This window comes from Taudactylus pleione, unplaced genomic scaffold, assembly GCF_031769625.1.
Source record: "Taudactylus pleione unplaced genomic scaffold, aTauple2 ptg000384l, whole genome shotgun sequence".
In the NCBI taxonomy this organism is placed as follows: domain Eukaryota; kingdom Metazoa; phylum Chordata; class Amphibia; order Anura; family Myobatrachidae; genus Taudactylus; species Taudactylus pleione.
In genome coordinates, this window is record NW_028284785.1 from 2,172,627 (window position 1) to 2,184,649 (window position 12,023).

Sequence of the window (12,023 nt, forward strand, 5' to 3'; positions counted from 1 at the left end):
TTCCATAAGCCCAGAGCGCTGCAGTCTCCTATCACTATTTCTCTACTTATGGGTCAGTCGACAGTTGTCTCTTATGGAGGGCACCCAGCAGGGTTTATTTGAGTACAAATGAGTGCTACACATAATTACTATACACAGTATATGGACTATGGGCCTGACTCAGAGATGGACACATTGCGGATATGAACATGGTTATAGATTATCGGTAGCCTGTACATGTGTATATGTCACCCTGCGCATGCGTCAAGTTTATTTATTGCTGTCGCTCGCAGTGAAGATTTATCCGTGAAGTGAGTGACAGGCAGGGACCATTTGTGGGTGGTAACAGGGAGGTGATGACTTAAATGCTGATGTCTCATGACCAGTGGCGGATCTTGCCTAGGGGCTGTGAGGCTACAGCCCCCCCAGTAATATCCGCCACTTCAGTATAAAGTCAGTGCAGTCCGTGACTGCATTCTCTACACTACTGTGACTGGCAGTGGCTTCCTATTGGAGGAGCCACCTGCCAGTCAGATATACAACAGGCAGTCTCAGGGGGAGGTGTCTCCTCCCCCTGGGGCTGCCAGTCCCGGCTGCTATTAGCAGAGAGCGGCTTCCAGTATGAAGCCACTACTCTGCCTTTACACCAGCCCTAACCGGCTCCTAGGGGCTGCAGACAATGCAGCCCTTTGGAAGCTGGTGACATGCACATGTGCACGCGCAGCTCCCAGCCGCTAGTGCGCATGCGCCGGTCCCAGCACTTGACAGATTGATGCCGGGACCTGCAGGTAGAGGTGAGTGACGCTCGTTTCCAGTGGTGGCAGCCCCCCTCATCTAAGAGGGTAAGAGCCGCCGCTGCTCATGACCGTATTCTGGGTGAGTCTCTGCCTGTGATTGCGATCCTGTACGCAGTAAAAGTGGTTCCGATGTCTCAGTTCCAGCGGGCATTTTACATGACCGTAGGGTTACTCAGGAGGCCGATGCTGCGTCTTTATACGCAGCTGCTTGGATTTGCGAAACCGCCAGTGTTCATCTCAGTACAAATCCCGGTGCCTGCACATCTGCATATTTCCGCACAGCTGCTCCGTACAAAATGGCAGCGGCGGTGGTGACATTAGCGTTCATCTCTGACTCGTGCCCTATATTACTGAGATTAATATCAGTCATGTTATAAGACTGGTGCCGCCATTATATATAACATTGTATGTGAGTAACAATTTCTCCTGCGTTATCCTTTGGGTACAATATGATATATTCTATGAATAACAGTAACAGTAATATTAGGTTATCTTATAAGATATGTGTTGGATAATTTGGGAACTTGGTAATAAAATGTATATAGATGTGTTATATACAAATAGCTAGTCCTCCTTATATCTGGTCTCTGTTAGTGTCTCTCTGTGGGTTATGTGTCCCTAATAATAAGGCAGCAGTTACAGTATATGTAATTAAGGTTTATTATTATTATTATTATTATTCAGGCTTCTGATCTTTTTTAATGTCTTAAAAGGTGACGATGGAAAGAGAAGAAAGGAAGACAAGAAGAGGAGATGGAGACATGAGGGATCTATTATATTCCCGAAGAGAAAGAGAGCGTCGGACGAGGCTGAAACGTTGGCGGATGATCAGCCAATGCCAGGTAGGGAGGGGAAGGCGGTTTTCATCAGGAAAGGTTCTTTTTATTTTTTACATTGACAAAGACTTAGGGCGGGACGCATGACCAGCGCCGCAAAGGGCTGCTCTCTCGGTAAGAATGGCCTTTTGCGATGGAGGGACTTCCGGGTCTATGACCCAGAAACTTTCCGGCGTCCTTCTGTGCATGCCGCAGGGGGTGCTGGGAGTGATCCAATCAGATCTTATAGCACTCTGCAGAAAGAAGCCCATAGGCTTTTATGGGTAACGCCATCAAGAAGATGCCGTTACCCATCGCAACCAAGCCCCGGAGTGCATCTCATTCGGGGCTTGGTGTACATGAGAAATGCGGTCAAACCTCCATTTTCAGGGTTTGACAGCATTTTTCATCCCGCCCTTATAATGAAAATATTACTATATAAACAATACTGAGGGATTTCCCCATGTTCCTTGTATCTGTATGTGCTTACTACAGTTATTCAGATGAAGATGTTTAAATAAAAAAAAAATGATTAGTACAAATATCATTTATGGAGACAGGGACATGTACTGTACAATGGTTTTGAAAAATCCCACTGCAATGGGTTCTAAACCAGCCACTTAGTAAATCTGGGGTTTATATTATTCTACTGGGAAAAATATTGATGTTCATTCAAAGTCCTACTCTAAAGTGTGGCTTCTCAGTGTTTTTGCGCTTAGTAAATCAGCAGGATGCAATCCCAATGGGAAACCGCAGCCAAACCAAAGGCAGTTCAAACCCGTAGTAAATTTTCCCCTTAATGTGCTTATGGTTTTTGTTTTTATTTTTCTGGATCTATAGTACATACTGTACTTTACTTGGTACAACTTTAAATATTTAACTATATTTAAACTAAAGGAATTGATGTCAACATATTTTTCTCAAGTGGGAATATAGATGCAAACAGTTTCAGACTCTTTTTGATAGGTTATAAAAACTCTACATTCTGTAATAATAAGTAGTAAAAAAAAAAGTTGTGTTTTATATCAAGAGCTGAACTGAGACATGAAGGGCCCATTCGTGGAATGCAATGGTTGGTGCCCATTTCAGCTTCATGCCACTTTAGGGGTACGGGCAGACCCTGGCGGTGATATGATTTGTCCTACAACTACAGGATCAGCCCAAAGAGGAATTGGCTAATGCAGTATAAAAAACAAAAACATCTCCTTGTTCACCAGTAATAATAGGGCTTTTGGTGCTTTGATAATTTGCATGAGGATCCCTGACCGCTAGTTCCTTAAAACCAATTAATGCATGTGATTATGGAGTAAAAGCTTGATGTTTAGGTTCCATACTATTGGAACAATCATCTATACAGTTGCTCAACAAAAATACTAAAGTCCCAAGATTGTGCTCACCTGCCATCCTCACATTCATTTACGTGGTCCTGGACACGGTTGTGCCTCCGGTAGTCCATAACGCTTCAGGTCAGCAGCCCCAGAACTTCTTGGACTTCAGTAAAAGTATAAGATATGTAAGGGATGAAGAGGTGAGAACTAGAAGAAAAAGGAGGAGGCAGGACAAAGTACAGGGCAGTATCTAAAGTTTGAGGGGCCCAGAGGAAATGCTGGTGGTGGGGGACAATTATTGCTGCTGACAGGGGAAGGGCAGAGAGGCTGCCAATGAAAGGTGAGGGGTAGTGGAGCTGCTGCCGAAAGGGAAGTGCAGAGGGGCTGCTGCTGACAGGGAAAGGGCACAGAGTCAAGTCTGGTGCAGACAGGTGAAGCGCGTAGAGTCTGGTGCAGACAGGGGAGGAGCAGAGAGTCTGATACAGACAGGGGAAGGGCGTAGAGTCTGGTGCAGACAGAGGAGGAGCAGAGAGTCTGGTGCAGACAGAGGAGGAGCAGAGAGTCTGGTGCAGACAGGGGAGGAGCAGAGAGTCTGGTGCAGACAGGGGAAGGGCGTAGAGTCTGGTGCAGACAGAGGAGGAGCAGAGAGTCTGGTGCAGACAGAGGAGGAGCAGAGAGTCTGGTGCAGACAGAGGAGGAGCAGAGAGTTTGGCACAGACAGGGGAGGAGCAGAGAGTCTGGTGCAGACAGGGGAGGAGCAGAGAGTCTGGTGCAGACAGGGGAGGAATAGAGAGTCTGGCTCTGACAAGGGAGGAGCAGAGAGTCTGGTGCAGACAGGGGAGGAGCAGAGAGTCTGATCGGATCCCTCCCAGCATGCCCCACGGCCGACGCGTCACTCTGCGCATGGTCAGATGGACTCCCGGGTCATAAACCCGGAAGTCCACGGCACAGCGCACATCGCAAAAAACAGCTTTTATCGGAAGAGTTGTCCTTTGCGCTACTGATCGCATATGTTAGTGCATATGCGATCAGTTGGAAATGCAAAGCATGGCAGGATGTACTCCGCAAGGTTAGTACATCCCGCCTTATATCATCACACACACACTCTCTCTCTCTCAGCTCCTCACCAATGCCGTCACACCAGAACACACTGAGGCACTGCTGGGTCTGTCATACAGTGCACATGCAGTGAGTGCCTGACAGTGACACTGTGACACTGACTGCTCAGTTACCATAAACGCCCTATCGGTATATGTGAACACAAATCCAAACCAGTACAGCTTAACCAACCTTACATAACTTATCTAAAATAAAGACACAGACAACTTTATTGCTATAAAAATAAGATCAGCCTTTATTTTAAATACAAAAAACGACTGGTGACGGAAAGAAAGAGCGTCATAAGCCAATGGTCCAAATTCACTTTAAGCAATTTCCACTATCCTCCACCATACTTGCAGGGCCAATTGCCCTTTAAGCAAGTAATCTTTAAGGTCTCCAAATCAGGCACCAATACACTCATAAAAAGGCCCGGCCAGTAAGCCAGTGCAGCTGACCCCAGAAGGTTAACGTCAACAGTGTATTGATGCCGATTGCACCCCAAAATAAATTGCAGTGAACTTAACCCTTTACCTGACGCTCCTTCCAGCCACGCCCGACGACACCTCTTAAAGACGGGCCCGCCATCAGTCTAAACTAAACTACCTAATCCCCTAAAGATACTTTCCAAGAACAGCGGCGTCCCCTCTTCAGTAAGGTGAACTCCATCCGAACGGAACAGGTGAGAATCTCTAAAGCGTATCAAAGGATGATTTATCACCAGGCCACCTAAAGCTACCACTCTTTTTGCCACTAGGGAATTAACCTTGCGTCTTGCCTTGTCGACTAACACCCCAGGCCTCGCGCTCCTCCAACACTGCCTGGGAATGATAGCCAACCAAACCAGATTACACCATGGCCACCAGGAACAAATGGTCTCAAGATCCTTAACTACCTTGTACCTCAAATCTAAGGATGACTGAGACCCCAGATCATTGCCCCCCAAATGCAAGACTAGAACACCAGGAGCCCCAAAACACGACGCCATCTCTAACAGCAAACCTAGCAGCGCGTCCCAGCGCATACCTCTCCTGCCTAACCAGCGAATGCTGTCTACTGCTACAAATGACTGAGGGTCACACGCCAAGGGCGATGTAGCTGCCCAATGGATAAATGAGTGACCCACGACCCATATGGGGCGAGGGTCCAAATTAGCTCCTGCAAGAAAAAACACAATGTAACAAGGTTACCAAATGGAAGCCAAAACTTAGCACAAACGAAATGTTGGCATCAAAAGAGAGAAAGAAAGGTAAAGATAAAAGACAGGGGGGAGGAGGAGGGGGAGCAAAGGGGGAAAAAAACCTAACTTGGCCCGAGGTGAAAACCTGAAAAAACCTGCCCGGATAACAATAGCCAATCAGTTTACGTGGTTCAGGGCAAAAACAGGGCAAAATCCCTCAGGGCCCCCACCGATAACGGTGACGAGCGGTAACAGAAAAATTCCAAGTTATAATAATACAATAGTAAGACAATATACAATGCAGAAGCAAACATATCAGTGCCGAACATAGCGTTTATAAGCGTTCGATTTCCATCGCCCTAGCGCTTTAATTTCTGAAACCGACCATCCAGCACGGGCTGCGGCTGTAGCCGCCCCGATCCGAAAGGAATGGGAACCGTATACCCCTTGAGGCAAGCCGAGGTACTGGGTACACCGCTGAAGGACAGATCGGAATTGATACATGGTCAAGGGGGAACCATCACCATGGATCAACCACGCACCTGGCAAGTTGGGCCGAAGGCGCAAATACTGTCTGGCCAGCGCAACTGGGCAAACACATGCATCCGAACATGCCGCCAAATACACCCAGCGACCTCTACCCAACTGATCTGTTTTGGATCGCTGCAGCTTACACATCAGAGACCGGGCGACGATAATTTGTGAATAAAGTAAAGCAGGAGGGGCCCGACGAGAAGCAGCTACCAACTCGCTGATGTGAAAAGCCCTGTGAAAGGCCATCGCAAAAGCGAGCCGGAAAAGTATCGTTTCATAAGGGGACGTGCAAACATCAGACAATACAATCACAAACTAAAAAAAAGTAACGAAAAAGTAACTGGTCTTCTGGGGTCATCCTGAACCGGGGCCATTCTAGCCCAACCTTTAACAGCCCTTTGTACTAAGAATCCCTTGGTAAAATCCCGACGCCCATGCAAGCGCAAGAAAAACGAAACGCCGCAAATGATTCTCGCCACCACCGCCCTGGACTTACCAGCAGAATATAGACCCCATATAAAAGATAAAAAGACTTGGTAAATCCGCTTACCTCCGTCACGCTTGCGGGAGAAAAAGGACTCCCACTGGTTCCAGGCAGACTGGTAGGACCTCAACGTGCTGGGGGCGAGCGAGTGCCGCGCTAACCCCTCCATTCCGGACAAATAACCTGCCAACAATGAGGGGGGCAGATATCACCAATCGCTGCCGCAGAAGGTGCAAGTTCCCTAAATCTAACCCATTGAAAGTGGGATAGCGCATCTGCAATGGAATTGTCTACGCCGGGAACATGCCTTGCTTCGAAGTGAACATTACATGCCAGACAGCGCAAAACAAGCTGTGCAAGGAGCCTGAGAACTGTCAAGGATGTAGACTTCTGCCGGTTAATACCATAAACTACCCCCAAGTTGTCGCACCAAAATATGACATGCCGGTTACGGAGCCGATCACCCCACAACTCCAGGGCATCAACTATGGGAAACAGCTCGAGTAAAAGAAGATTCTTGGTCAGCCCCCCGGCAACCCAAGATGAAGGCCACTGGGAAGCGGACCAAGAGCCCTCCAGGTAGGCTCCAAAACCAGTAGCACCGGCTGCATCCGTGAAAAGCTGCAGCTGTGCACTGGCAGCTGGGGGATGCAACCAAAAACTAATGCCATTGTATGTTTCCAAAAAAAAAAAACATCCCAAACTCGAAGATCTCTCCTAATTTCTGAAGACAATCGTATGAAATGATGGGGTCGGCGTGTTCCTGTGGTCGCTCTCTCTAATTTACGACAGAAAACCCGCCCCATGGGGATTACCCTGCATGCAAAATTGAAGAGCCCTAGTAACGATTGCCCTTGCCTCAAGGTAATCCTACCTAGTGACAATGCAAGCGTAATGGCGTCGCGAAGCTTCGCTATCTTCTCTGCAGGCAAACGGCAACAACCGGCAGCCGTATCGATCTCGATACCAAGGTACGATAGACGAGTGCAAGGCCCCTCCGTTTTATCGGAAGCAATTGGGACCCCAAACTCACTAAACAAAGCCTGCAGAGAAAACATAAGCTCCGCACAATGAGGGGAACCAGCCGGCCCAACACATAGGAAGTCATCGAGGTAGTGGGCCACCCCGGACTCCCCAGTGCCCACGCAAACACACCAATGCAGGAAAGAACTAAAAGCTTCAAAATAAGAACACGACACGGAGCATCCCATGGGGAGACACTTGTCGAAGTAAAAGCCGTCCTCTAACCTAAAGCCCATGAACCGAAACGAGTCGGGGTGCAAAGGCAATAGGCGAAAGGCAGACTCCACATCGACCTTACCCAACAAGGCCCCCGTACCCTCCAATTTCACTAAACTAAGGGCATCTTCGAATGACTGATAACAAACCCGAGCTAACGATTCGGGTAGGGCATCGTTCACCGACCCCCCAGCTGGAAAGGATAGATGTTGTATCAACCTGAACTTCCCGGGGGCCTTCTTGGGCACCACTCCCAATGGAGAGAGAACTAAATTGAGCAAAGGACGGGCAGCAAAAGGCCCAGCCATGCGCCCCAGCTGCACCTCCTTGGCCACTTTGTCTTTCAGAATACCCGGCAATAGGTAAGCTGAACGTAAGTTTTTGGGTTCCCCTAACAGCACATTACCCACCACCGGGAGCTGAAACCCCTCGGTGAAGCCATCAAGCAAAAACAACGCCGTCTCGCGCAATGGGTACCTAAACAACCACTTACGGATTGCCTCCACGTGGACTGGCGATGGAGCTCTATGGAGCGGCACCGGACCCAGTAGGTCTGGAGCCAGCGGAAGAAGCAGGGGCAGGCAATCTGGGGCATTCCTTGGCTGGATAGGGGGCACCGCAACGCAGACAGTGGTGTCGAAAATGACACCGGGCTCCCGCTGCACTATTGCCGTTGTTAAAAGCAAAACAACGGCCTTTGGCGTTCGCTTGCTCGATGCGTATACAAATTCGGGAAGGCAGGCGATCGCACGCCAAGGCATTAGCACGTCCACTTTGTCTTGGCGTGCGATCGCTTTGCGTGTGGTGACATCCACTAGCCTGCCTTAAGACGCCAACTTGCACACGTCATCTCCAGGAAGTGTATGCAACTATCGGTACATTGGGTACCATCGGATGTGATCGCAGCGCTTGAGGCTGACCATACCCTACCGCAAACACTGCGAGCACTTTAGTGTAAAATCCAGCCAGGTGACGTGTACTATGACACTGCCTCTAAATTATGCACGCCTCTGAAACGGCATTGAGACGCTCAGGCACGCCTGCGTTCGCACCTCCACTCCCCCGTCTCTAGCTGCCAGCCCCTGTCACCACCCACAAACATCTTCTCCTGTCACTCACTCTGCTGGGCAGTCTATGCACAGTGACTGAACGCTTCCCGATCTCTCGCACTGATTCGCGCACACGCACTGCGATCTATAGTGATCCCCAATGTCAGTGCATCTTTTGGGGGGTGTCAGGCTGATTTCCCAAAACTGAGAGCACTTTTTGCCTGTTTGAGTTTCGAAAGGTTCCGTTTTCACATCCTTTACAATTGAATTGGGCAAAAAGCGGTCACGCACTTGAATAGACTTTTCTCCAAAAACATGCGGTGTAGGCGGAAAGTCCGGGAGGCGAAACTTAGCCGACTTTTCGCGGATAATTGAATATGCCCCTAAATTGTAATTGACTATAAACAAGGAGCGAGCCAGCTGACAGCCCAAAGCAGTGACAGCACCACACAGTGGCCCTGATTCAGAGCCGGATGCGCCGGTCTTTTTTTTTTTAGAACGGCCTCCTGGCCACTCGCATAGCTATGGGTGACCACCCACAGCTATAGCGAGCGGCCAGGAAGATGGTCGCGATGGTCAAGACCATCGCAACCATCGGGCTTGTGACGAGACCCTTGTGGTAGGGTATCATTGCCGCAAGCCCCAGAGAGATTTTGGCTCTAACAGTGTTGTCCCACTGACAACACTGTGAACGCCTCCATTTGGGCAGCCACTCCCCTGGCCCGCCCACCAAATGGGGCGTGCTGTCACTCAACATCGACAGCACGCCCCCTTTGGTACGAGACCCGGAGGCGTCGCTATCCGGGTCTCGCGCATGCGCACGACGGAGCCGGCTCCGTCGTGTGCATGCGCTCTGGGCCACCATCGACCCGGTTGCGAGCGCTCAGCGCTTGCGACCGGGTCTGAATCAGGCCCAGTGTCACAAAAAAAAACATTGGAAAAGCAGGGAAACACTTTGGGGGAGAAATCTAGCGATGGTGATGAAACATTTGATTCTAAACATTGCCGGGTTGAGCATCGAACATCGAAGACCATCTGACCGATGTTTCTGATGAACCATCAAATGATTCCCATCCCTAGCACAGAGCCTGAAAGAGACAGGGGAAGGACAAAGGGCTCTATTTACTACAATCCGCATTTGTAATGCAGATTGTAGTGTGATATTATCGACTGAATTCGCATTGCGAATTCAGGCAATATCGCAGGGATTTACTGCAAATCCCTTGCAGGGACAGAGCTTGCGATAAAGCTTTGTCCCTGCGAATCCCCTCCGCACACTAGTCACAGTATTTTCACCAAAAATACAGTGACAAAGTGCCCGCGCATGCGCCGACCGGCCGCCGCTGCTACTACCCCCTCGGCGCTAAGCCACGCCCCTGTAGTTAAGCCCCGCCCCGCGATCGCGGACCCCCCCGCATCCCCCCTCCCTTAATAGCACTTACCTGCAGTCATCGATGCTCCGGTAATGTCTTCCATGCATCCGGTTAGCTGATATCCCATACTGCACAGGGACCCGATAACCTGATGACTGGGCCGCAGTGCAGCATGGGAGACCAGCTGACCGGAGGGGAGTCATCACCGGAGCCCAGACCACCGGTCCATGTAGTCAGGTAAGTAAATTTTTTTTTTTACTTTTTTTATTTTGCAGTGTATCAGCTTGCGGTCTGTTTAGAATACACAGCTAATCACTGGGACCGGCTCCGGGCTCTGCTCTGCCTTTTAGAGCAGAGTAGAAGCCCGGTAACCGGGAGAGACCCTGGATAACGCCACCTCCAGGTGGCGTTATTATCACAGGGCTTTCCCCGGTATTTTTGTACAATTTATTTTTAATAACTTTAGTCGGATCACATTTCCCATTACAATTAAGGGAAATGCGATCTGCTTACTAAAAATAAGTGATACTCAGGGGTTGGAGTAGAACTTTACGAATTCTACTCCAATTGCCCTGTAATAACTATAGGTGATACTAAAATAATGTGAAAAGGCTGTGAAAACACCCTTTTTCACTTTATTTTAGTAAAAATAATGTTAATAAATAGAGCCCAAAGAGTCTGGAAAAGATAGACAGAGAGCAGAAAAGATAATGCAGACAGAGATTGGTCTAAAAAGCTAACACAGGCATAGAATGGTGCTGTCACAGTCAGGGAAAGGGCAGAGAGGCTGGCATAGCTGGGAATGGGAAAAAAGGTTGGCACAGGCTGTTCTCTGACCCTCTCCATAAGAGGAATGTCAAAAATAGGTCACCGATGTGGAACTCAGCAAAGATGTGCTGGGCCCTAGTTTATTTTATTTTGATATTAAGAATAAAACAAATATACAACAAATAAAAAAGAACAGAGTATAAAGAGATAACTGGGAGCATTGTGTACATTAAAGTACATTTATGAGCTGAAGGTTACTGTACAATGAGACCTGGTGTTTCCGATTAGCTATCAGTGTATTCAGCTATAAAGGGGCCCCTACAATGCATTTTATTATGTGGTCCCAAATATCCCAGGTCAGTAATTATCATCATCTTACTGTGTCCTTATATCCTGTTAATCAATGCATGAATAACCTGTGCCTTATTTTACTACACAAGGACCAAGCAGCACCTCACCAGCCTGCCCCGAGGACACCTCTAATACCATCAAGAGATTCAACTTCAAACATCAGATCGGCCGGGGCGGCTTTGGAGTAGTAAGTTTCCTGACTTTATTATGCGTATCTATTCTATCTTATTGCAGATACACATACTGTAGATAAATTATTCTGTATATCATAACATGTCACAACAACGGTCATTTTCTCCCAATTACAAACCACCTCATCCTTCTGCAAATATCTGATTATTGAGCCATTATGGTTTATCTGTACCATAAATGATAGCGCTCTATAAGTGAATGTAAATGTGTTTGAGTAATACAAATTCTATATGAAGAAAGATGTGTAAAATATATTTAGTGCCAGGATTTGATAAAACTGTACTTGGGCATGTTGGGTACTACCTGTCACTATTTACCATTAGTCACTGGCTAGATGCTGTCTGTCTATGGAATGGGATTGAAATGCCGGTGGCTATTTAGCTGCCGGTTCAAATCCAGACAGCGGATGTCCGACGGGATTAAGATCCCGACAGGGGCCGGTAAGTACCCTAATGTCCCCTTGTCCCCCACTAACCCTATCCCTCCCCCCCGGTGCCTAACCCTAACCACCCCCCTTAGTGCCTAACCCTAACCTACCCCTGGGGGTGCCTATCCCTAAACCCCCCTTTCCGCTCTTCTGGGCGGGTGCCTAACCCTAATCTTTCCCTGGGGGTGCCTAACCCTAACACTCCATTCTAGGGGTGCCTAACCCTAATCTCTCTGCCTCCCAAACCTAACACTAACCCTGCTAGACTCCCTCATACTAACCTTACCCCTCTGGTGGCTAACGCTAAGGGCGCTCCGGATTTACCTTAGTTCAGGATGGCGTCCTCGGCATCAGGATTATGATAGGCATCGGTATTTCGATGCCTATCATAGGTCCCTAGCCTGCATTC

General features: G+C 48.5%; 1 pseudogene; it reads right to left on the minus strand.

Annotated features, from left to right (window-relative positions):
* Positions 1-5,512: 5,512 nt before the first annotated feature.
* LOC148507796 (uncharacterized) lies at positions 5,513-6,384 on the minus strand (annotated as a pseudogene).
* Between the last annotated feature and the right edge of the window lie 5,639 nt (positions 6,385-12,023).